The sequence below is a fragment of the Micropterus salmoides genome, unplaced genomic scaffold (assembly GCF_014851395.1).
Source record: "Micropterus salmoides isolate LMB-PRFRI ecotype aquatic unplaced genomic scaffold, ASM1485139v1 Ms_hic_scaffold_21, whole genome shotgun sequence".
NCBI classification, from domain to species: domain Eukaryota; kingdom Metazoa; phylum Chordata; class Actinopteri; order Centrarchiformes; family Centrarchidae; genus Micropterus; species Micropterus salmoides.
In genome coordinates, this window is record NW_024041262.1 from 19,170,992 (window position 1) to 19,196,553 (window position 25,562).

Consider the following 25,562-nt stretch of genomic DNA (forward strand, 5'->3'; position numbering starts at 1 on the left):
GACGGGCGACTTCCGGTGAAGTTTTTCAAAATAAAACCCAAGGCTTTATTCTATACAGCATGGAAACTGCTATATTCACAAGTGCAGATGGTCTAATAATAATAATGCGGCATTCAGACCAAACGCGAATTTAATCCACGCAACGCTGTCCTCTCGGGGGTTTTATCGCTGGACAACTGCTGAGTGTTCACACACAACGCCATAACTCGAATAAACGCATTACAACTCACCATTACTACAACTGTATGAACCCAAAGTAAACATTTTGCTGTGATTAAATATTAATAAACGGATCAAACTGACGCCGGAATAACTACAATATGAAGCCGATTTGTTAAACATATGAATTCATGCTTTGTCAGGTCTGTCAGCAAGACAGCAGGACAACAACTTCTAAAATGTCTGTTTTCTGATTGGAGTTCGGATCGATCAGTGCTATGCTAGGCTAACTTGGTCACAGTAAAGTACAATGATAGCTGGAATAAAGTTACACACGTTTTCAGAACTCACCAGGTAGTTCAACCTCCTAGCTTTCTTATCTCCAAGTAATGTCCAGTTTTGTCTGTTTTTAATATAAATATGAAGGAGTAGGGGAGAGCGGGGTAAGTTGATTCGTGTGTAAGTTGTCACACTGCTCATAACTCCAACACTAGAGGCTCTATGTCAAAAATCAAATAGCCATTTTGTGTGACTTCTTTTTCTATTTTCAGCTTCCTTCACATGTGATCAAGGTCACTCTTATCTGAGGTGAGCACAATTTTATTATTTTGTTGCTCCAAAAGCAAAACATTTGCACTTTACATTTTATGTATTCCAACCTTATTAGGTATAAATGTTCAGAATGATAACTTTGCACAAAGTAGAGGAGGAGACAATAACCTGTCTTCTGATACTTCAGCTGAAGTGCTATGTTAAGCTCACCTTGAGATTTAGCTAACATTAGCACCTATGATTAGCACACATGTCAGTTTGGGGCAAGTTGTCTCAATGACTTTGGGGCAAGTCGTCACATGTGATTACTTGCCCCAGTACAAATAAACACAGAACATGCTCAAAAACTATGTGAAATTGTGTAATTACCTCTGACATCAGTATTAAATGTTACTGTAAATAGAATATTATACACTGCAGTTTACAGCAGCAGCCATATGCCTGGACAAGATATACGGTCTTATACCGTAGGCATGTAGTATGTTAGTAGATACAAACACACACACACTACTATCATCCAGTTATTAATTTACTTAGTCAACAAGGGTTAATGTTAACATAATGTTAAAGGCAGTCAAGCAGGTGAAGTTGAAGAACAAATCAATCAGAAGTACAGCTAAAGATTTTGACGTAAGCCGCTGACATCTCTTTTGGCCTCATCTATGTGGATCCATTTTCATGCAGTATTTCAAAGAAGACATAGTTAAAGTGTATGAAATTCAACAAATGGGCCTGCGATTAGTCAGATACGTCAGATACATATGTACGTCGTACAAAAAAGCACATTGTTGCATTAGTGTGTTTAAACACCACATCTGTGTAGTTAAGAAGTTACACATTTAACAAGTTATCTGCAGCATTACATTCAATTACCATAGATCTATTTGCACTCTAGAGAAAGTTTGATTTTCAAGTTCAAAGAAAGAGGTTGTACCCCTTAATATGTGCTCTGCCAACATTTTTGTTTTGAGTTAAATTATTTATTTTCCAAATTCTCTAGGCTTGAGTGTTGATTGAATTTATTTTTAGTTCTGGTTACAATTGGAAATTGAAATCAATATTCACAATTAATTGTTCTAACTGTTTGATAATCTAGTGTGACAACTTACCTGCCGACGGGGCAAATTGTCACAAGTGCACACTCTCTATTCAACAGTCTACAACTCCATAATGAGATAAGATATGAAGATGTAATGAATACAAAACTTCTGCCCAAGACTTAATTCTTTCATCTGGGGACAAAAGAGACAAAGGCGATGTTCAAGCTTTCAAAATGTCTTGTTTGGTATATAATGTAATGTTTTAGTATGTTTCAGTAACTTACGGTTATTTGTTTCAGTAACAGAATATTTTCAGTAACTTAGTTATAGTTTTATTAAATTACATTATTCAAAAAAACATTCCTGTTAATTTAGCTGATGTTACAGTACATTCTTTGACACTTCTTTGTAAGGCTTAATGAACAGTATAAGCTCTAATGTACTAGACATTCTCTGGATCTCAGTTTGTATTTTGTCACTATAACTTTCACTATAACGTTTCCTAGGAAACAACAAACGTCTCCATAGTCACCCCTGTTATTAGTCCTGATGTGAAGTATATCTAAAACAAAATACTTGATAGTAGGCCATCATTGGTGCATCATAAAGGGGGGATACATTTTATGGCACGTTGAAAATACAGTCTGAAATTATTTGTATCCAACTATAACTTTTGCTAGGAAAATAGAAATGTCTCCATATTCACCCCTCTTATTAGTCATGATGTCAAGTATACACAAAATTTAATACTTGATAGAAGGCCATCATCTGTGCATTATGGATGGGAATACATATTTTGGCAGCATGTCCAGCCTGGCAGGACCAGTAGGCTACTGTTATCACTTTGCATTATTAAATGCATTAGTACATTGTTATGATAATAATTTATACCCTTTAAGGAGGGGAACAATCTCCAGCAACATCCAAAGGCTATCCATGTAATGGAAACATGGATTACAAGGACAAAATATTGTCTACAATGCTGCATTCAGTTTAATGTACAAATCGATTCAAGTAGATGTAATGTTGAGGAGAGAAATGTGTTAAACTGATAACGGTGATCTTGATTTTACAGTATTGATGGCGCAGATATTTGTAGGAGCAGCTTACTTGAAAAAGGGGCCAGACTGTCTGGATCTAGCTTCCAAACAGTAACATGGATGACTAAGTGATCAACTACGTGGTTAGTTATAACATCGTCAGACTAGTTTGAAATCACTGTTTGTTTTATGAGGTAAACTGAAACTGCTAGTTTTGTTTAGACATTCTCAATTTAGTGCGAAGTTCAATAACATGTAACGTTAGCCTATAAAAGCGTTCTTATAATCCGTGTGCTAGCTTGCACTGCAAAAACCCTGTTGATAAAACAATACCAAAAGAATAGATGAAACAATCCACGTTAAATTTTTCATTTACTTTTGTGAAGTCAAAAGTCTGCCTTCACCGTTGAATGCAGGCGCGCTCCCGCAGCAGGGGGGGACACTTTCTATCAGGGATAACTACCTTGGCACCAGACAGTGGCAGTGTAATGTCCTAAAGGATCCAACTAGTTAAGACACATTTGTTCCGATTTCTTTCTCCACAATAATTTCCTCCAGCTGAATTCAGACAAAACAGAAATCCTGGTCATCGGGTCTCAGCAGATGGCAAAACAAATACTGCCATCTGCTGGTTCCCTAGTAAATCACATTAAGCCTGTGGCAAAGAATCTTGGTGTTTGGTTTGATAGTAATTTAAATTTCGAGCAGCACACCACAAAGCTTGTTCAATCATGTTTTTATCAACTTAGAAATATAGCAAAAATTCGATCTATGTTAACTTTTAAGGACACCGAGACCATTTTACACGCCTTCATCTCATCACGCCTGTATTATTGCAACAGCCTTTTCACCTGTTTAACCCAAAAATCTATTGATCGACTCCAGACTGTTTTATTGTTTTATTCTATTTTACTAATTTTATATTTATCTTAAACGTGTATTTTAGTCTTTTATTTTCTTTATCTTGTATAGTTTTTGTATTATTGTTTTTTTGGGGGTATTATTGTTTTTTTGGTATTATTGTCTTTACACTCGTTAAAGCACTTTGTAACTTGTTTTTGAAAAGTTATTTTAAGACAAACAAGCATTGTGAAGGTGTCACTTGTCCTCTGGGCCATTGTTATAACATTTCTCACTATTTTCAAAAACTTTACAATTGATCAGTGGAGAAAATTATCAGCAGATTTATCCATAATGAAAAAAAACCATTCATTGCTGTCGGATACAAAATAGTTCAACCTCAACACACTACAACAGTAAAATCCTGCTTTTACATGAATGTATGAGTAATAATATTGTAAAAAAAATTTATTGTTTAAATACACCTTTTTCAGTGGTGGAATGTAACCAAGTAATATTTGATTAATGTGCAATATTCTGTCCCAATACTGCAATTTTTAAGGATTTATCCACTACAGCTCTCAACATTATGAGTACTCATCATCATCGTTATCAATATAATAGTTTATTTATCACAGTTCTGTCACATACTGCACTGTACTGTACATAATTCTACACACTTCTATTTATTAAATGCGTTGTTACGTGAGAAACTGTAACTAAAAGTATTTCTAATTCTGATTCGGATACTCAAGTACTGTACCTGATTGTACTGTACTGATTTTGAGATTTGAATTTTAATATTTCTGATAAATTGAAGGAATAACTTCCTTCATGGGTTGAGAAATTTCTCCCTGTAAACCGTCCCGTGGATAATTTGGAAAATGTATCATCACAATGCTGAAAATATCTGTTTTTCTGACTCTTTAGAGACAGATGGTTTTCAGAGCGATGCCACAAACATTTGTTGATCTTACAGCATATGATGCATTGCTGTAGATTAAACATTATGTAAAGTTTTTAGAAACTACAGCAGTAAAATTCAACATACACATTAATGCCGCACACTAAAATAATCGAGTAAAATCACATATAATAAAACACAGGGACCATTTTACTGAACAATTAGTACTTTCACTTTTATTACTTTAATTAAGTTTTGCTGGTAATACTTACATACTTCTTAATGCAGGACTTTTACTTGTAGTGGAGAATTTTCACTCTGTGGTATTTGTACTTTTACTTACAGTAAGTAAAGGATCTGAATACTTCATTTAGTACATTTTTCACAACATTTACTCAAATAATGAAGTACAATTTTTGGGCTGATTACTGAAATAATTCCATTTCATGCTGCTTTAAAGTCCACTACATTTCAGAGGGAAATATTGTACTTTTAATTTAACTAAATTAGCATGAAGGCTACATTTACTTGGCAGATGCAGATTCTGGATACAAACCATCATCAGTTTTCATGATGGTGGATCTCACAGGACTGAAACACTAAAAACATGTGATGATCTTATAGAATAGGATGCATTGATGTAGATTAAACTACCCAACAGTATATAAAGTAGTTAAAATGGGCTCAACTAAACACCTACAGCAGTAAACTGCAACATACACAACATGGTGACATTCCTGCGTTGTGAACCTGTAGTGATGTGTTTTATGCCAACCAGCAATGATTGATTTGCCAGAGCAGAAGGGATATATGTGTGTAGCCTTTATATATAAGCCCTATACCTATATAATAACAGACACACATCCCTGACATATTATTACATTTGTTGCTGTGGTTGTTACATATTAATCACACACGCAGCAGACACAGTCTTTTGTCAGCCCTTTATGTTCATCATTATGTTTGTGATGCATACAAGTACAGTAATCACTTTAATTTCTGCTCTGTTTTAGTCTCGATCAACACCTGACAATTCTTTTAGTTACTTGATGTACCAGCTTGTTGCTATCTTTGTCTGTTGTTTGTTGCCGAGCATGTAGCATACAGTCGGTTTACCAGAGCTAAAACAAGGCTGATGAGATTGGAGTAACTGAACCATGATTATGACATGGAATCAAAACATGGAGCTAATAGAGGATAAAAAGCTTTATAAAGCTGCAGATGTGGGTGATAATTCTCTGTGATTTGTCTCGAGCTACCTCATATAGGCTATCGCATAGTCATTTGATTCAGTATTTAAATATTAGTAAATGCAGGTGACAGGTTTTGGAAAATGTAGTAAAACAACATGAGTTTGACTTCTGTTATTTTTGAGTAAAACAGGGACCGGTTTATGACCCCAGCGTAACAAAAAAACATGCAAAAACAATGACTGCACGAAAGCTACATTATTGTGCTTTATTTTGAAGCCGAGTCACCGAGCTTCCGGTATGATTCAGGCTCTCTGTGGCTGACCTGACGCAGTTTCTCTGTAACATCAGCCTCCCTCCTCTTCCACCTCTCCCTCCTCCACTCCCTCCTTCCGGATCAATGCTACAGCCGTCACGTGACCTGTCACACAACTGATGTGTGTCACGTTTTAACCGGGAGGAGCTGGGGGAGGAACTGGGGAGGAAGGGCAGGAAATCATACTTAAAGGGCTTACTGCATTTGTTAATGGCCTGGGCGCTCATGATGTTCCTCTGGGACAACACTGCATATCTGTGTGTGTGTGTTGCGTGTGTGTGTGTGTTGCAGGAAAATATAACTAATATTCCCTCAGAGACTAAAGGTGCAGTCCACTTTATGGTCACATCATGTTTTTGATATGACATTTCATACTCGTAGTGGTGGAGAAACTATTAAGATCCTTAAGTAAAAGTACTAATACTCCATTACAGATATGTCCTATTGAAATGTTTACCTTTAGAAAAGATTCATCAGCACATATTGCTTGTAAAAGTATGTATTATGCAGAATTAGAGGTGAATAAAATACAGAATGAGTTAAATGATGGAAAAATAATCTGCTTCTGCTTTGAAAATCATTAAATCATGTCACATTAAAAGCAAAAGTACCTCAAAAATCTTTGCTGATTTTCCTTGTTTTATAATTGTTCCCTGAACTTGTGTTTTGGAATATAATTATTTGAAGACACTTGTAATAGTTTTCTGCCATTTTTAGACTAAACTATTAATTGATTCATCCAGAAAATAACTAGCAGATTAATCAACAGTGAGGATAATCATTTTTTGCAGCCCAACACAGCATATTCTTTCTCACACTGTCTTGATTATTTGATTATAATCACTGATGCTATAATGTCTAAGAAGCATTTTAATATTGCAGCTGTAGGTGGAGCTATAGTTATGAACTTTACACCTGTTTACTGTTGGGCAGTTTAATCAGCATCATAACGGTGCTTCATATTTTGTAAACTGACCATGTTTTATATCCAGAATCTTCATCTGCAAAGTAACTGTAGCCTTCACATTAAAGTAGAGAAATTAAAAGTACAATATTTCCCTCTGAAATGGAAATACTTCAGTAAAGTACAAGCAGCTCAAAAATTATACTTTTGCACATAGGTGTAACTTACTCTGGGGACATGTCCGCACCACTTTTTGAAAGTATTTGAAAATGTTATGAAAAATAGCTTGGAACAAGAAATGTTGACTAACAAATGAAAATGCTTTGAGAAAGGTTTATTTGCACAGTAAGATAACTGCAATGCAATTTAAATGTAAAAGAAACAAGTGGTGCATTGTCCTAAAAAATTAACTTAAGCTAAAAAAAACAAGCTACTGATTACTTCATTATGTTTTTATATTTTAAATTGTCACCTGCCACCTAAATTTTGTTTCCCTTTATATAAATAAAAACATTCACAACATAAATTTCCACAGATTTCAGCATTAGATTTCTTCAAAATACTGTTTTTTAAATTATCGATGCATTAACATGTAAGCAGCACTCTTCATATGCTTTGGGTGTAAAACCTTAATGCAAAGTCATCATAGATTTCTAATAAATGTAGTCGGGTAAGAAGTAAAATATTTTCAGGTACATAGCTACCACTGAGGACAGATCCTTGGTCGTTTCTGAGAGAACACTAGTAGTTTTTTCTTGACTTAATATCTCTAAATGAAAATCAGAAAATGTCACATTTTTGTTGGCTGGTTTGAAATAATTAATGGGGTTGGGGATTGCATTTGGGCTGATGCATTAATATATACTGTAAAACTCCAATTAATAGCCCGTTTAATTATATGCTTCAATCACTGAACTCGCCCTGCCTATATTTGGGGCAGGTGCCTATATGAGACAACCCTTTGAAACCTTTCACACAAAACTCTTACTCAGCAAAGATGGGAAACAGGCTACTATCAAATGTTTTTTTACTTCATCACTAAAAATTAGGCTTTTCTTGTCTCACTTGTTTACTATACTGGTATGTCTGAATTGTTTCTGTAAAATTAACTGAACTGAACTGTGGAGAATCTAACCAGTGTACGATGTGTCCATAATGACAAAAGTTTAAACAGTTATTTTAGTATGTGCAATCTAAGCAGCTTAAATTTAGCTGAAGCGGGCGACCCAGTGGGTTTTAAGCGGTTTTATACATCCAAAGAATTTCTATAAAAACCAGACCAGGCTTCTTAATGAGACCTGCATTTAGTTATCAAAACATGTAGCCACACCAGGCCAGTAAAAGGGACAAGCGTCTAATTAGGGCTTGTAATTGAACCCAACGAAGGTTAAAGTCAAGGGCAACTGGACTTGGTTGAAGATACTAGAAGACATTTCGTCCCTCATCCAAGAGACTTCTTCAGTTGTCACTGACCGGTAGGGAAACTCTGTGGGGTCGGTTGCCAGGATCGTTGATACTGCTGGTTTGTTAGTGCTCCTAGCTGTGGTAACGAAACAGTCGTCATGGTGAGCCACCCGTGGCCGAGTCTGAACGACGACTGTTGGTATCTTCACCTGAGGCCAAGAGGAAATGCTTGTTGAGTTTCCTAGGAAGTGAAAGCATTGACAGCATTGTAATTGGGGGATAAGTGGTGGTGTAGACCCCCTCCTTTGTTCAGCGATGGCTTCTCAACCCGGGTGTAGATTGCTTCCTTGACACCTCTTTCAAACCCTGCATCTTCTCTGTCTAAAATGTGCACCTGGTGGTCCTCAAACGAGTGTCCTCTGTCCTTCAGATGTAAGTAGACTGGAGAGTCTTAACCTGAAGAGTTGGCCCTTCTGTGTTGAGCCATGCGTTTGTGTAGTGCTTGTTTAGTTTTCCCAATGTACAGTTCTATGCATTCCTCACTGCATTGGACCGCATACACTAGATTGCTTTTCTTGTGTTTGGGTGTGTGGTCTTTGGGGTGTACCAGCATCTGTCTTAGCGTGTTCGTGGGTTTAAAAAACACAGGGATGTGGTGTTTGTTGAAAATCCTCCTGAGTTTCTCTGATACTCCAGACACGTATGGGATCACAATGTTATCCGAACTGAAGAAGTCCTTTGGATGAGGGACGAAACGTCTTCCAGTATCTTCAACCAAGTCCAGTTGCCCTTCGTTGGATAACTATGACCTGGATGACTGAGAACCTTCATAGACAGCTTGTAATTGAAGTTTTACGGTAAGTACCGTGTTAATATATTCACATCTTGAGGTGGATTTCATTTCAACTACTTTATATAGAGAAGTTCAGAATAGTTCCCTCTGTAATGAAGCAGAAGCATAAGCTGCACAAAATGAAGATAGTAAAACACAAGCAACTCAAAATTGTACTTCACTAAGAGACTGAACGTATTTTCTACCACTGGGGGAACATCAATAATGTAAAAAAAAATCTGCGCGCTGAATAGAAATAAAGTCTGTCGCTGAATTTATAAACTGTAATGTCCTCGAAATGAAAGAGATAATGGAAATACAGTTACAATTAGCACAGACATCACGGATGAGATGCAAATAAATGCAAGTACTGAAAATGCAGTGGCTGAGAAACACAAGGTTGGAAGCAATGAATGCACAATGACAGTCAGCAAGACTTGTGAGTAAATACTTATTTACAGGTAAGTAAGTAAAAGTACAGAGGTTTGTTCAGCAAAATCTACTGTAAGTATCAAAATAAAATGCACTAATTATACAGAATGTTCCTTTTCAGAATATTACATATTATATTATTTATTTTTGTAAAGTGATGCATTAATGAAGCATCTTAATGATTATTTATTTGGATCTTGTATTGGTCTTTTATGATCATTATCCTCAAAAAATACCTAATTTAGTACAACTAAATAACTTTAGAAGCTGTTATAATGTTCTACAGTTTAAAAGACATAATACTGTATTACATAAATATTTCAGTTATCATTAACTTAATCATCTTATATTATTCCGGTGTACGCTGTTTAACAGCAGTGAAAAGTAACTAAATAGATTGACTTTATTTACAAGTACTGTAAATTAAGTACTATTTTGAGGTGCTTGCACTTCACTTGAATATTTCCATTTTCTGCTACTTTATACTTCTATCCACAACAATTCAGAGGGCAAATATTTTACTTTTTACCCCGCTACATTCACATTACTAGTTATTTTGCAGATTTAGATTGTTAATACAAAATATAATCAACAAATAAATTATGATGTAATATTATCGGTTAAAATAACATTTGATAGGGTGTGTGTGTGGTGGGAGGGTCACAAGCTACCCAGCAGTATACAGAATAAAGCAAATTAAATAAAAATCATTATCAAATAATTGTTAAGAATGCACATCTATTACTAGTAAGAGAGTATTTCTACAGTGTGATACATATCTGAGTACTTTGTCTACCACTGGGGGTCACTCTTGCCTTGTACCTTTGTGTTCAATAGCTGTTGTGGAGTTTCAGAACTTTATTTACACATTCTTTAACTTCCTGTGCACCTTAAACTCTCCTCAGTGTATCTTAAGTCAGAACCACCTGGTGGATAAAATGTTACACTAAAATACTCTATAAGGGGATATTCTGCACGATCTTCTGTTGTTTTTCACAGTAATTGTAATTCCTAATTTTGTTGATAACTAGTTCAGTATTAACTTTCATATCATCTAAGCAGGCTCAGTTGTTCTAGTGTTGGGCTACAGTACCAAGCTTTTCTGGCACATTTGGGATTTTATTTCGCTTTTCACAAGTGCAACAAGCCCCACAAACGCAGGGCATCAAAAAATTGAGTATAACTCTTATTGATCCTCTCCACGGAAATCTTTAGTAAAAGGCGAAAGATTTATACGATCTGAAGAGAATCAAGAGTGATCTGGTGTCACATCAAACTTGACACTGACCACACCGGCGACAACAGCACTTTAACTACCGGTTCAATGTAATATGCACTTACACAAAACTCAAAGCTACATAATGCGCGATTGAATAAACGCGGAGAAATAAATGACTGTGGCGATTTAATTTAAAAACTATACTTTGATTTAGCATTAGTTTTCCACTCTGGTATGGCGCAAGGCATGATGGGATTTTTTTTGCTTCTGGTTTATCTAGCGTTTCAAATGTACAAACGTGTCTGTATAATTTTTAATGGATTTAAAATAATAATTTATGAATTTAAGCAACACAAGCAAAAGCAGGAATTTATTGCCAGATGCATCGCTCCCCGCTGTGTTAGGATTCACGCTTATAAATAAATATTATATTAGGTTTCGGAAAGACACGCCCCCTCTCAAACACGACTCTGGATGATCTGTAGAGAGGCTTTCGTGCAGAAATCAGACTGTATATAGAAAAGAAACATAATTTAAGGTAACGCATTCAACTACCGACGTAAGATCACAGAAGTGGTGGAAACATTTCTGATCAAATGGAATTAGATGTAGGACAAAGTGAAGACATAAGGCTACGCTGTGCAGGTTTATTCACGCTACTCACGAAACCTGTAGTATTTGTCTCGTTTACATCTGAAGAGCCCCGCATCTACGCAAGGAATCACAAAATTGTGTAATACTCTTATTGATCCCCTCCACAGAAACATTTAGTAAAAGGCAAAGAATTATACGTTCTGAAGAGAAACCAGAGTGAGCTGAGTTTATTTCTTCTTCTTCATATAAATTTACGGCAGTTTAGACGCTTCTAGGCTTATTACTGCCCTCCTCAGGACGTCGCTATAATGAAAACGTTATTGCTTCCAAATTTTTATATATAGACCCGTATCGTGCAAGAACTGTAATACTACTTTGACAATCAAAAGTGGTGGTTCTCATTTTGACCCAATATAGATTTGACTGAGAATGACAGAACTCCCAAATCTGATAATCTCTTGAATAAAAGGCTCTTTTCTATATTATATTTGTTACATTTCAGCAAAACATGTTCCACTGTTTCAGAGTTCCCACACTCACAAAGCCCAGTAGGATGATTTCCAATAACATATAAGGACTAATTCAACCCACAATGCCGAGTCTTAACCTACAGATTTGAACAGAATCTCTTCCGGATCCATAACAGTGCCTGACTTTTTTAAACTGAGATTGCAAAGAGTAATAATGTTTCCCCTTCCCCGTCTCAAATTCCCACAATTTTTGCCATTTTTCTTCAATACTCTGCTATTTTTTCTCCACTCTTCCCAATGATATATTTATATCTGTCTCTAACTTCTTTAAGCTTGATTTTGCTGGACAGTCTGCTACTTCACTTCCTTCAAGTCCAGCATGCCCAGGGACGCAGCAGAACATAATACTGCTACCAATCTTTGTAATTCTAAATAATACAGCTAGAATTTCACTTATGATATCAAGACAGGCTTTTGCTTTACCAGCTTTCAAGAATTGCCAGTAGCTCTGTTGTAAAGACAGAACTTCCGTCTCTACGTTTACTTAAAATGAGAGGACAATCACTTCAGCGGTGACATGTAGCCTACCACTGGTGTAATGTTGGAGTTACTAAAGAAAACAAACATTGTCAGTATGGAGTCAGCCCAGTTACAGTGTTTTATGATAACCTGCGACTTTCTTCACTTGCAAAATTATATTTAAAATTGACAAACCTCATGTGTGTATTTCAGAGAACTATTCAAACGGGATCCAAAAAAAGGTGTAGCCTACAGTACACATTTTCTGAAATAACCATGGTGTTCCACCAGAAGGGGAGGGACTTGCTCTCTATTGTCGAAGATCAGGGCATCAACGAGCTACTCACTGTAAAGGACCGACAATCAGTGAACCTTGTTTAACTGACATATAGCCTAGAGCCCATTTAATTTTGTGTTGCATATAGGACTGTTTGAAATATAGAAATAATACTGAGTGGTAAATGTTGAGAGGCTGAGCATGCAGAAAAATACATGATTTAAGATAAAGCATACAATAATTTACTGTGTCCTTCTAAAATTAGATCACAGAAGCAGCTGGTTTTAGACCTAATCAAAAGAACTTATTTGAAGATCACAGTGTAGCAGTAGCTGTGATGAGTGAAAGCTGGAGTCACCATACTGCTCTATATTTAAGGCTAGTAATCAGTTTTCCTTTGACATATAAAGAAGCCCCGCAATGAAACAGGGCATCAAAAAATTGAGTAATACTCTTATTGATCCTCTCCACGGAAATCTTTAGTAAAAGGCGAAAGATTTATACGATCTGAAGAGAAATCAGAGTGATCTATTTTCAGAAAATGCGAGAGGACGAGCACTTCAGCGGGGCCCCTTCCCTTTCCACTGGTGTAATGCAGATGCCCCAAACCAAAACAAACAACACACACCCACAACTCCGGTATCTATTGTTGAAGGACAGGGGGGACAACGGGCTACTGACTGTAAAGTACAGACAATCAGATAAACCTTTTTCAAGTTGGGGTTAAGTGACATGTGTAGCTATTTATTTGTGTGTTGCGAAGAAGAACCAGACAAAATAATACTGAGTGGTAAATGTTGAGAGGCTGAGCATGCAGAAAGATACAGCATTCAAAGTAATGCATTAAATCATCTGACTGTGTCCTTCCAACAATAAATGGACAGACGATCACATGAGCAATTCATACATTTCAAATCATGTGGACTTAAGCTATGTGTAGAACAAGATGAGATTATACACTGAGATGTATCATCAGGAAATAAATAACAATTCTATATTGTTTCACATATAAGGAAGCCCCGCACTGAAGCAGGGCATCACAAAGTTGTGTAATACTCTTATTGATCCCCTCCACGGAAACATTTAGTAAAAGGCAAAGAATTATACGTTCTGAAGAGAAACCACAGTCATCTATTTAAAATGAAAGGATGATCAGTTCAGCAGTGACACGCAACCTGCAAGTGGAGTAACCATATCGCCCTACTTTGAAGGCTGGTTTTCTTTCAACATAGAAGGAAGCCCCACACTGAGGCAGGGCATCAAAAAATTGAGTAATACTCTTATTGATCCTCTCCACGGAAATCTTTAGTAAAAGGCGAAAGATTTATACGATCTGAAGAGAAATCAGAGTGATCTATTTTCAGAAAGTGCGAGAGGACGAGCACTTCAGCGGGGCCCCTTCCCTTTCCACTGGTGTAATGCAGATGCCCCAAACCAAAACAAACAACACACACCCACAACTCCGGTATCTATTGTTGAAGGACAGGGGGGACAACGGGCTACTGACTGTAAAGTACAGACAATCAGATAAACCTTTTTCAAGTTGGGGTTAAGTGACATGTGTAGCTATTTATTTGTGTGTTGCGAAGAAGAACCAGACAAAATAATACTGAGTGGTAAATGTTGAGAGGCTGAGCATGCAGAAAGATACAGCATTCAAAGTAATGCATTAAATCATCTGACTGCGTCCTTCCAACAATAAATGGACAGACGATCACATCAGCAATTCATACATTTCAAATCATGTGGACTTAAGCTATATGTAGAACAAGATGAGATTATACACTGAGATGTATCATCAGGAAATAAATAACAATTCTATATTGTTTCACATATAAGGAAGCCCCGCACTGAAGCAGGGCATCACAAAGTTATGTAATACTCTTATTGATCCCCTCCACGGAAACATTTAGTAAAAGGCAAAGAATTATACGTTCTGAAGAGAAACCAGAGTCATCTATTTAAAATGAAAGGATTCAGCAGTGACACGCAACCTGCAAGTGGAGTAACCATATTGCCCTACTTTGAAGGCTGGTTTTCTTTCAACATAGAAGGAAGCCCCACACTGAGGCAGAGCATCAAAAAATTGAGTAATACTCTTATTGATCCTCTCCACGGAAATCTTTAGTAAAAGGCGAAAGATTTTTACGATCTGAAGAGAAATCAGAGTGATCTATTTTCAGAAAATGCGAGAGGACGAGCACTTCAGCGGGGCCCCTTCCCTTTCCACTGGTGTAATGCAGATGCCCCAAACCAAAACAAACAACACACACCTACAACTCCGGTATCTATTGTTGAAGGACAGGGGGGACAACGGGCTACTGACTGTAAAGTACAGACAATCAGATAAACCTTTTTCAAGTTGGGGTTAAGTGACATGTGTAGCTATTTATTTGTGTGTTGCGAAGAAGAACCAGACAAAATAATACTGAGTGGTAAATGTTGAGAGGCTGAGCATGCAGAAAGATACAGCATTCAAAGTAATGCATTAAATCATCTGACTGCGTCCTTCCAACAATAAATGGACAGACGATCACATCAGCAATTCATACATTTCAAATCATGTGGACTTAAGCTATATGTAGAACAAGATGAGATTATACACTGAGATGTATCATCAGGAAATAAATAACAATTCTATATTGTTTCACATATAAGGAAGCCCCGCACTGAAGCAGGGCATCACAAAGTTATGTAATACTCTTATTGATCCCCTCCACGGAAACATTTAGTAAAAGGCAAAGAATTATACGTTCTGAAGAGAAACCAGAGTCATCTATTTAAAATGAAAGGATTCAGCGGTGACACGCAACCTGCAAGTGGAGTAACCATATCGCCCTACTTTGAAGGCTGGTTTTCTTTCAACATAGAAGGAAGCCCCACACTGAGGCAGGGCATCAAAAAATTGAGTAATACTGTTGAATAATATTGTTGAAGGACAGGGGGGACAACGGGCTTCTGACTGTAATGCTGCGTTCCATTTAACTCGGAAATCGGAGGTCGGAGTTGGGAATAACGTCACACCCGAGTTGACGGCGTTCCAGTTAACAAGTCGGAAAACCTCGCTCGGCCAGCTGTTTGTTTACAACTAGCCAGGTTAGCTATTGATACGCCGGTTGATTTAAAAAACGCATTGTGCGGTATTTACTCACACTAAACACTGAAGCAACACGTCAACAGTCAGCTGTTGGACGGCACTTTGTGTACGAACATTTCTGAGTCACAAGTACACAGAAGTGCTAATAAAACTACATATTTCACTAACTGTTGATACCGCGACAGCCATCTTGGATCACAAAGTCAGGGTAGTGCGGTTATTTCGACTTAAGGGGGCGTTCCCTTTGAAATTTTGACCTTTGAACTCGGAAATTCCAACTTCCCATGTCAACTGGAACGCACCTTAAAGTACAATCAGACAAACCTTTTTCAAGTTGGGGTTAAGTGACATGTGTAGCTATTTATTTGTGTGTTGCGAAGAAGAACCAGACAAAATAATACTGAGTGGTAAATGTTGAGAGGCTGAGCATGCAGAAAGATACAGCATTCAAAGTAATGCATTAAATCATCTGACTGTGTCCTTCCAACAATAAATGGACAGACGATCACATCAGCAATTCATACATTTCAAATCATGTGGACTTAAGCTATGTGTAGAACAAGATGAGATTATACACTGAGATGTATCATCAGGAAATAAATAACAATTCTATATTGTTTCACATATAAGGAAGCCCCGCACTGAAGCAGGGCATCACAAAATTGAGTAATACTCTTATTGATCCCCTCCACGGAAACATTTAGTAAAAGGCAAAGAATTATACGTTCTGAAGAGAAACCAGAGTGAGCTGAGTTTATTTCTTCTTCTTCATATAAATTTACGGCAGTTTAGACGCTTCTAGGCTTATTACTGCCCTCCTCAGGACGTCGCTATAATGAAAACGTTATTGCTTCCAAATTTTTATATATAGACCCGTATCGTGCAAGAACTGTAATACTACTTTGACAATCAAAAGTGGTGGTTCTCATTTTGACCCAATATAGATTTGACTGAGAATGACAGAACTCCCAAATCTGATAATCTCTTGAATAAAAGGCTCTTTTCTATATTATATTTGTTACACTTCAGCAAAACATGTTCCACTGTTTCAGAGTTCCCACACTCACAAAGCCCAGTAGGATGATTTCCAATAACATATAAGGACTGATTCAACCCACAATGCCGAGTCTTAAACTACAGATTTTAACAGAATCTCTTCCGGATCCATAACAGTGCCTGACTTTTTTAAACTGAGATCGCAAAGAGTAATAATGTTTCCCCTTCCCCGTCTCAAATTCCCACAATTTTTGCCATTTTTCTTCTCCACTCTTCCCAATGATATATTTATATCTGTCTCTAACTTCTTTAAGCTTGATTTTGCTAGACAGTCTGCTACTTCACTTCCTTCAAGTCCAGCATGCCCAGGGACGCAGCAGAACATAATACTGCTACCAATCTTTGTAATTCTAAATAATACAGCTAGAATTTCACTTATGATATCAAGACGGGCTTTTGCTTTACCACCTTTCAAGAATTGCCAGTAGCTCTGTTGTAAAGACAGAACTTCCGTCTCTACGTTTACTTAAAATGAGAGGACAATCACTTCAGCGGTGACATGTAGCCTTCCACTGGTGTAATGTTGGAGTTACTAAAGAAAACAAACATTGTCAGTATGGAGTCAGCCCAGTTACAGTGTTTTATGATAACCTGCGACTTTCTTCACTTGCAAAATTATATTTAAAATTGACAAACCTCATGTGTGTATTTCAGAGAACTATTCAAACGGGATCCAAAAAAAGGTGTAGCCTACAGTACACATTTTCTGAAATAACCATGGTGTTCCACCAGAAGGGGAGGGACTTGCTCTCTATTGTCGAAGATCAGGGCATCAACGAGCTACTCACTGTAAAGGACCGACAATCAGTGAACCTTGTTTAACTGACATATAGCCTAGAGCCCATTTAATTTTGTGTTGCATATAGGACTGTTTGAAATATAGAAATAATACTGAGTGGTAAATGTTGAGAGGCTGAGCATGCAGAAAAATACATGATTTAAGATAAAGCATACAATAATTTACTGTGTCCTTCTAAAAGTAGATCACAGAAGCAGCTGGTTTTAGACCTAATCAAAAGAACTTATTTGAAGATCACAGTGTAGCAGTAGCTGTGATGAGTGAAAGCTGGAGTCACCATACTGCTCTATATTTAAGGCTAGTAATCAGTTTTCCTTTGACATATAAAGAAGCCCCGCAATGAAACAGGGCATCAAAAAATTGAGTAATACTCTTATTGATCCTCTCCACGGAAATCTTTAGTAAAAGGCGAAAGATTTATACGATCTGAAGAGAAATCAGAGTGATCTATTTTCAGAAAGTGCGAGAGGACGAGCACTTCAGCGGGGCCCCTTCCCTTTCCACTGGTGTAATGCAGATGCCCCAAACCAAAACAAACAACACACACCCACAACTCCGGTATCTATTGTTGAAGGACAGGGGGGGACAACAGGCTACTGACTGTAAAGTACAGACAATCAGATAAACCTTTTTCAAGTTGGGGTTAAGTGACATGTGTAGCTATTTATTTGTGTGTTGCGAAGAAGAACCAGACAAAATAATACTGAGTGGTAAATGTTGAGAGGCTGAGCATGCAGAAAGATACAGCATTCAAAGTAATGCATTAAATCATCTGACTGTGTCCTTCCAACAATAAATGGACAGACGATCACATGAGCAATTCATACATTTCAAATCATGTGGACTTAAGCTATGTGTAGAACAAGATGAGATTATACACTGAGATGTATCATCAGGAAATAAATAACAATTCTATATTGTTTCACATATAAGGAAGCCCCGCACTGAAGCAGGGCATCACAAAGTTATGTAATACTCTTATTGGTCCCCTCCACGGAAACATTTAGTAAAAGGCAAAGAATTATACGTTCTGAAGAGAAACCAGAGTCATCTATTTAAAATGAAAGGATTCAGCGGTGACACGCAACCTGCAAGTGGAGTAACCATATCGCCCTACTTTGAAGGCTGGTTTTCTTTCAACATAGAAGGAAGCCCCACACTGAGGCAGGGCATCAAAAAATTGAGTAATACTCTTATTGATCCCCTCCACGGAAACATTTAGTAAAAGGCAAAGAATTATACGTTCTGAAGAGAAACCAGAGTCATCTATTTAAAATGAAAGGATTCAGCGGTGACACGCAACCTGCAAGTGGAGTAACCATATCGCCCTACTTTGAAGGCTGGTTTTCTTTCAACATAGAAGGAAGCCCCACACTGAGGCAGGGCATCAAAAAATTGAGTAATACTCTTATTGATCCTCTCCACGGAAATCTTTAGTAAAAGGCGAAAGATTTATACGATCTGAAGAGAAATCAGAGTGATCTATTTTCAGAAAGTGCGAGAGGACGAGCAATTCAGCGGAGACAGGTACCTCACCACTGGTGTACTGTTGATGACACGAGGCAGAATAAACTGTCTCATGCTTCGGAGAAACATATCTATGCTGATGGATGTGAGCTAAACTTTGCACTGGTTAACTCTGAGACTAATCGCAACGCTAATCCTGCTTTCACATTGTGACGCGCGGCATGCTGGGAGTTGAGGGCGTCGCTGTTGTTTTTTTTTTCTTTTTCATTTTCTTAGTGTTATTTATTTACCTGTTTGTTTAAAGTTAATTCTAGTGAATAACAACAATTTACAATTTACACACACTAAAATGCCACCGACGATCACTCCAATAGTTTGCATTAAAACATTAGTGTGACCACACGGAGCCTGCAGATTTCATGCAGAACAGCGGCTCCCTGTGGCAACAGACCTAACTAAACTGCTGAATTTCTCCTTTTTGCATTTACCTAACAGCACTTTTTAAGATTAAAATTAAAATATTCTAGTATTGCATGTAGGGGTCATGGGACAGTTGGGACCCCATCATGAATTTATAAGCTACAACTGCTTCAAACAGAAATGCTTTTTATTCCAACAAGATGACAGAAATACTAAAACTAAGCTCAATATAGCATCTGACAATATAGAAAACAGGCAGTTTACCTTGTTTTTGTTTCAAACATTTGTTTTCTGTTTTTAACAGTGTGAGAATAACAGAAAAAAGTGGACACTACTCTAACAAGTTGCATTACAATATGAGACTGATGTCTAATGTGTGCTGAGCAAAACACTTAACCCCTAGTTGCTCCAGAGATGTGTGACTTCTGATATAAATTTAACCTTTCTTCCACTGAAGGTGTATGTTCCCTAACTTTTTGGCATTTGTTTCTTGCCATGATTACAGTAGCTTGTCTTACCCCTGCTTTACCTTTAGCCTATAGGCCTACTTTTAAAGTGGCCAAATGTAACCAAAACAAATGATCCATGACAAAAATGTATTTATTAATTTATTGATTTTTTTATTCAAGTGAGAGGTTTAAAGTATGCACTATTATTTTTTATTGACCTTTAGGCATCTTACTGACTCTCAGCAGGTGTAACGCATCATAGTGTAACCCATCAGATCTTGCGACCTGAACAGGAACTGTCACCTTTCCAGGACACAGTACTTTTCAGCTGTAACGCCACTGTAAACATTGTGTGACATTAGTCACATTATCTGAGACATCTAGGATGTATGTACAACAGTCCATTCCAAAAATGTGGCAAACTCCGCCTTGACTTGCCAGCACCAGGTCCAGTGCCGTTCTATTTTGCAACGCCACATTTCTGAGGCCCTGCACGGTGGGAGTAATGGTGGAAAAAACCCACTTCCACTGAGCTGTCAAGTTTCAAGTTCAATAGCCAGTCCATCTATTTTGTGTCCATTGTTCACAGTCCCCCATCAGACAGCCACCGATGCCTCTCTCCGCTCCTACTGATCAGTGTGCCCGCAGTGAGTGTTTGGGAGATTAGTGGTTCTAGGTGGTCTCAGAGACCTCCACCCCCCGGCGTGAATCCATGTTGCTCTTTCTGCCACCTTTACTGCTGATTCTGTTGTGAGCAGTATCTGCCGTTCCACCTACGAGCCGACATCTGGGATGCCGTGTTTGACCTCCATGTGGATTTCAGAAAGCACTGAGGACAAGTTAGCACAATATCTCAACATTTCATCCTCACATTGACTGGTGTCAGGGAGTTGTATTTTCACTGGCCCAATTCTAGCGTTCAGTTGTTTGTCAAATAGGATTTCAAAAGGACTGAGACCCCTCTGCCCCTCACCCTGCTTCTCATGTGCATTGAAACTATTAGCAAAGACTTTGTTCATGTTGAACCTGTTTCTTCACAAGATTTAAGTTAATGTTTGTTTTTCAATGTGCCATTCTCTCTTTCTACTGCACCTCTGCTAGCAGTGTGATAAGCTCGATGTTACCTCAGATTAATACCCATGTACTCTCCTACACTTTTCAATGCTGCGCTAATGAAAGGTGTGCCTTTTACAGTTCAATGAAATCCATTTGGTCACCTGGTCTGGAGATTTATCTGGAGATGGATGTGCCACCTGTGGAATCTGAATAGCCACCATTGTTAGTTGCACAAATTATCCAGTATCTGTTTAGTTCCTGTATCATATTCCCTTTTGATACCTAATAAGGAAACAGATACTTAGGCATGGTTTCTCATTTGGGTCATATAAAACAGCATTTTCCAAACAGCTCTCTCTTCTGGAGTTGCTCTTGCCTGTAATTCCTGCAAATCAGCTGTAGGAGTCAATGGCTGGTCAGTTAAAACAGTACATTGAGTGATTAGTACATTGTTTTGCTGCAGCCATTGCTGCAAGGTCTGCTCTGGCATTTCCCTGCGAGAAAATATCAATTTTGTTAGTGTGAGCATCACATTTACACACAGCAATCATTTTAGGCAACAGCACAGAATCATGTAGTTCGGCAACCAGTTTGTGATGAGCGATACGTTTGCCTGTGGATGTTTTCTGTCAGTGCAACTAACTCTGCTGCTTGTACAGAATAGTTTGGAGGAAGTGGTTTTGCCAAAATTGTCTCATGCAAAGTTGTTACTGCAAAACCTGCTCGATGTTTACCAGTTGCTGGATCACGTGATGCTGAGACGTCCACAAACAATTGCATTGTCTGCATTTTCACAAATTCCATGTCTGCATTCCTTAGAGGTGTCTGCCCTTGTGGAGCAGCCTTCTGTTATTACTGCAACATAATAATGCGTCTGTCCTTCATCAGGAGATGGGAGGAGAGTAGCAGGATTTAGCACAGTGCATCTCTTAACAGTGATGTTAGACCTGTCAAGAAACACAGTGTCGTTTCTCAGCCACATGGCTGTGGAAAGATGAGATGTTTTTTGTTCAATCAAAATCATTGACACTGCATGCGGGACTCACAAGGTCAAATCTAAATAACCCACAATTTTATGTGATGCAATGACTGCTTTTCCTGCTGCTGCCACAGTTCTCAGGCAGTTTGGCGGGCCTGCTACAACAGAGTCCAGTTTGTATGAAAAATAGGCTACAGGTCTCAGCCGTGCCCCGTGGTCAACACTGAAGTCATGTAACCCTCCTTCTCTTCAACGGTCAAGTGAAATCTTTGTCACAGTCTGGTAGATGAAGTATCGGTGGAGACTGAAGAGCCAGCTTTATATCAACCAAAAAAAATTACTAACCATGCGTAACTACATAAAGAGGAGAAATGAGAAACGACGACTCACGTGGCAGAAGGATGAAACGGTTTGAAATGAATAGTCCTACTATTGTGTAAAATAAATCGAAATATTAGGCCTACCTCTGAGTATTGTAGGCTTAAAGCCTTTCTGAATAATCAAACACCCCTTTGATTGACTTCCCCTGAAGTGCGCAAAAAAAAAAAAAACACAATTTAAGATCATTTGCAGCGCAAAAAAAGATCCAGATTTAGGATCTGTTTCTGCAAAAGAACGCCTCAAATATGTTGTACAGTTTAATCGGGAATCATATTATTTAATACTTGCATGCAGTGCAATTCATGAACAGGAGGAAAAATTAAATTTAAATTGATGCCGTTTTCAATGCCTCAGTCGAGCAAATAGGAGTGCATACTTTCATGTAGCCAAGCCACTTTTCGCCTAAAGGTACCGGGGACTTTTAAGTCCCCAGATCGCTTTTCAAGGAACTAAAAGGTTCCTTCAGCCCACTGTTGTGTGCGTTTCCACCGTGGTCTAAAGACCTGCGAAGATTAGACAAATTAACCAGCTGACAAAGGCTGTAGCCATACTTTTTTTTTTTGTTAACTTACTCTTTAAAGTTTCTAATTGTCTGATTGTATGTGTATATGCACCTGTGTATCACATCCACCTCTGACATGTACATAATAATAACAATAATGGTTACAATAATTTACTCCTGCACCCTTTGCATTCTGCTCATTGCACTATTGTCTCAATCTGTCTTGAGTCTGTCTCTGTCTGTTTTGTTTATAGTGTGTATATATGTAGGTAGTTTTACATTTGTTAAACCAATCTTTCACCACAGTGGGGTTGAACCCTGCAGCCCTCGAGGCTGAGAGCGCCTCTGGTTTTCGGATACTCAGGTTCTTGTTTCTTTTCAAGAAACCCCGAAACCATTTGTAGCCAGCTTTTTCTTTTCTTTTACTGAATCCCCTAATTTGCTTCTTCTCTGCAAACTGGTAGGCCAGTTTCTGTATATCCTCCATCCTAAGGGGGAATCCATGTTTTCCTAATGTACATAAAACTTCCGCCAGCTCAGCTTCATCCTCCAGGTTAATAAGTGGTTTCCTTCCAATTGTGTGGTGAAAGTGGCCATTGCCTTTTACCCTGCGATGGAGAGTTGATTTAGGCACATTCCATGCCCTGGCCAACAGTCTTAGCTGAGGGACCCCACCATCTTCAACAATCTTCCTATACTCCTCTAAGGTTCCTTTCATCCTATCCTGCCTCCACTGATTCAGTTTCTTTCTCTTATCCTATCCACACCTGTAAATAACCATTTTTGTCCCACTAACCATGCCCCACCACACATTTTTGACTGACCGATGTACTTTCCAATTGTCCCACATTAGGCTAATCATGCTGTCCCACTTTACGAAACTGCATTTCTTAATCTGGGACACTCAGTAATTTGATAAAAAATAGAAAATATATTGTTTACACATACAAAGTTATAGTATTTTTTGATGGAAAAACATTTCATAACTGCATTGGGCCAAAAATTTGCATGATTATTCGGTTTAAAATGTATTTATACTCCTTAATATTAAGTTTGTCAAAAGTCTATGTCACTAACTTTTGGGTGGTCTTCACAAATGGTTCCGGTTTCATGATGGCTCCACCCTCATTTATGACTGGACATTTGAGAGGTGGTGTGATTTTGAAACATGACACCACAGGTTTGGCTAAGCCTGAGTTTGACTGGCATTCATGTATTTATGGGGGACCTACACACACTAGACCTCAGATGTCCCACATTAGAGCAATTCACCCTATTCTCTATACTGTAGCCTGTGTTACTGTATTATTGTATTATTGTATAAGTAAGCGCATCATGAGCATTGTACAATTCAGAGTCAAATTCCTCGTATATGTACACATCCCTGGCAAATAAAGCTGATTCTGATTAATTACATGACTGTGTTTGGAGATGGTACTCATGGAATTCCCATTACATCACTGAACTGATAACAGTTATAATTATCCAAAAGAAAAACACCGGACGACCCTTGTATTCAGTTATGGTTTGTTTTCTCAAGATCACAAGAAAATTGTCCCGTTATCACGAGAAAATGGAGTAAAATTAATATTTGAATGGAGGGCCGCTTAGGGCTTCCGTAGGTCTATATGTTGATCACTATTCCTTTTTCTTTCACTCGCTTACTATCTGAACGAGTGTGTCATATCTCTATTGAGTCAGCAGGTGGGGCTATATGTTTAAATAACTTTCAGGGTAATCTCATCATTTTTCACTCACTCACACTGTTGTGGCATCAAACTTTAGAAGCTGAGTTACAGTTTTTCACAATTACTAAGACACATTTCTTGACACCTTCATCCATTTTCTCAAAACTTTAAACACAAAACCTAATCTTTAAACTAAATTCATAAACCCCTGACTCTTTTAGCAAAATCAAATAATCACATCAAAACCATCTGTGTAAAATCAAACAATGCCTTCAAAACATAAATACAGCCAGTCAATATGTAAAACACTACAGAGCATAGTGGCCAAGGACTTGTGAATTATGAGTTGCTATGTAAATGATGACAGCTGTGTTGTAGCTGTGTTTAACTTTAGCCTCATTCATTTACCATTTTGCAACACAAGTGCATCACAGTGCACTATTGGAACTTGTTCAAGGTTTTGCCAAAAGAGTGACAGATTTGACAAATGAATTTAGACCACTGAGCATTTGGTTCAGAGAATGGGGTTTAGTGTTTTAGCAATTGAGAAAAACTGTAATAATTTTGATTTAGTTTTGATTTGGTGCTGTGAATGCTCCAAAAGATTTCAATCAAGCTACAGCAACATTTATCAATTTAAGGATGAGTATCTAAGCTTTAGTAATTCAAATGTTATCAATCATTAAATGGAGAGAACAGCATTTCAAACAATTATTTGTCAAGCTCAAGGATTTTTGAAAAAACAAGTAGGGTAACACTGGCTCTGGTTCTTATGGATAAACAAGCAACTCATTGAAGATTTCTGGTAGCCTATATTGTGTTTATAGAGTTTACAAAAGATTTTATTTAGTTGAACACATTGGTTATTCTTTGTCCAAACAATGACAATTGTTGGTTTTGGCCTTATTTATAGCATCTGATTCAGGTTTTTCCTGGGCTTTGTATACATTTACGGTATACACAGTTGTATGTCATA

At 37.7% G+C, this 25,562-nt stretch overlaps 13 non-coding genes across 13 annotated transcripts; all 13 read right to left on the reverse strand.

The window, feature by feature from the left end:
* Positions 1-10,758: 10,758 nt before the first annotated feature.
* Positions 10,759-10,872, reverse strand: LOC119916636. The gene has a single exon (XR_005447126.1). It is a non-coding gene; the product is annotated as a U5 spliceosomal RNA (small nuclear RNA).
* Positions 10,873-11,532: 660 nt separating this feature from the next.
* LOC119916648 lies at positions 11,533-11,646 on the reverse strand. The gene has a single exon (XR_005447137.1). It is a non-coding gene; the product is annotated as a U5 spliceosomal RNA (small nuclear RNA).
* A 1,457-nt stretch (positions 11,647-13,103) lies between these two features.
* On the reverse strand, positions 13,104-13,219 carry LOC119916651. Its single transcript, XR_005447140.1, has one exon. It is a non-coding gene; the product is annotated as a U5 spliceosomal RNA (small nuclear RNA).
* Positions 13,220-13,707: 488 nt separating this feature from the next.
* On the reverse strand, positions 13,708-13,822 carry LOC119916647. Its single transcript, XR_005447136.1, has one exon. It is a non-coding gene; the product is annotated as a U5 spliceosomal RNA (small nuclear RNA).
* A 107-nt stretch (positions 13,823-13,929) lies between these two features.
* Positions 13,930-14,045, reverse strand: LOC119916638. The gene has a single exon (XR_005447128.1). It is a non-coding gene; the product is annotated as a U5 spliceosomal RNA (small nuclear RNA).
* Positions 14,046-14,533: 488 nt separating this feature from the next.
* On the reverse strand, positions 14,534-14,648 carry LOC119916645. Its single transcript, XR_005447134.1, has one exon. It is a non-coding gene; the product is annotated as a U5 spliceosomal RNA (small nuclear RNA).
* Positions 14,649-14,748: 100 nt separating this feature from the next.
* On the reverse strand, positions 14,749-14,864 carry LOC119916640. The gene has a single exon (XR_005447130.1). It is a non-coding gene; the product is annotated as a U5 spliceosomal RNA (small nuclear RNA).
* Positions 14,865-15,352: 488 nt separating this feature from the next.
* LOC119916646 lies at positions 15,353-15,467 on the reverse strand. The gene has a single exon (XR_005447135.1). It is a non-coding gene; the product is annotated as a U5 spliceosomal RNA (small nuclear RNA).
* Positions 15,468-16,421: 954 nt separating this feature from the next.
* On the reverse strand, positions 16,422-16,536 carry LOC119916642. Its single transcript, XR_005447132.1, has one exon. It is a non-coding gene; the product is annotated as a U5 spliceosomal RNA (small nuclear RNA).
* A 1,438-nt stretch (positions 16,537-17,974) lies between these two features.
* LOC119916652 lies at positions 17,975-18,090 on the reverse strand. Its single transcript, XR_005447141.1, has one exon. It is a non-coding gene; the product is annotated as a U5 spliceosomal RNA (small nuclear RNA).
* A 489-nt stretch (positions 18,091-18,579) lies between these two features.
* On the reverse strand, positions 18,580-18,694 carry LOC119916644. Its single transcript, XR_005447133.1, has one exon. It is a non-coding gene; the product is annotated as a U5 spliceosomal RNA (small nuclear RNA).
* Positions 18,695-18,794: 100 nt separating this feature from the next.
* On the reverse strand, positions 18,795-18,909 carry LOC119916641. Its single transcript, XR_005447131.1, has one exon. It is a non-coding gene; the product is annotated as a U5 spliceosomal RNA (small nuclear RNA).
* A 100-nt stretch (positions 18,910-19,009) lies between these two features.
* Positions 19,010-19,125, reverse strand: LOC119916639. The gene has a single exon (XR_005447129.1). It is a non-coding gene; the product is annotated as a U5 spliceosomal RNA (small nuclear RNA).
* Between the last annotated feature and the right edge of the window lie 6,437 nt (positions 19,126-25,562).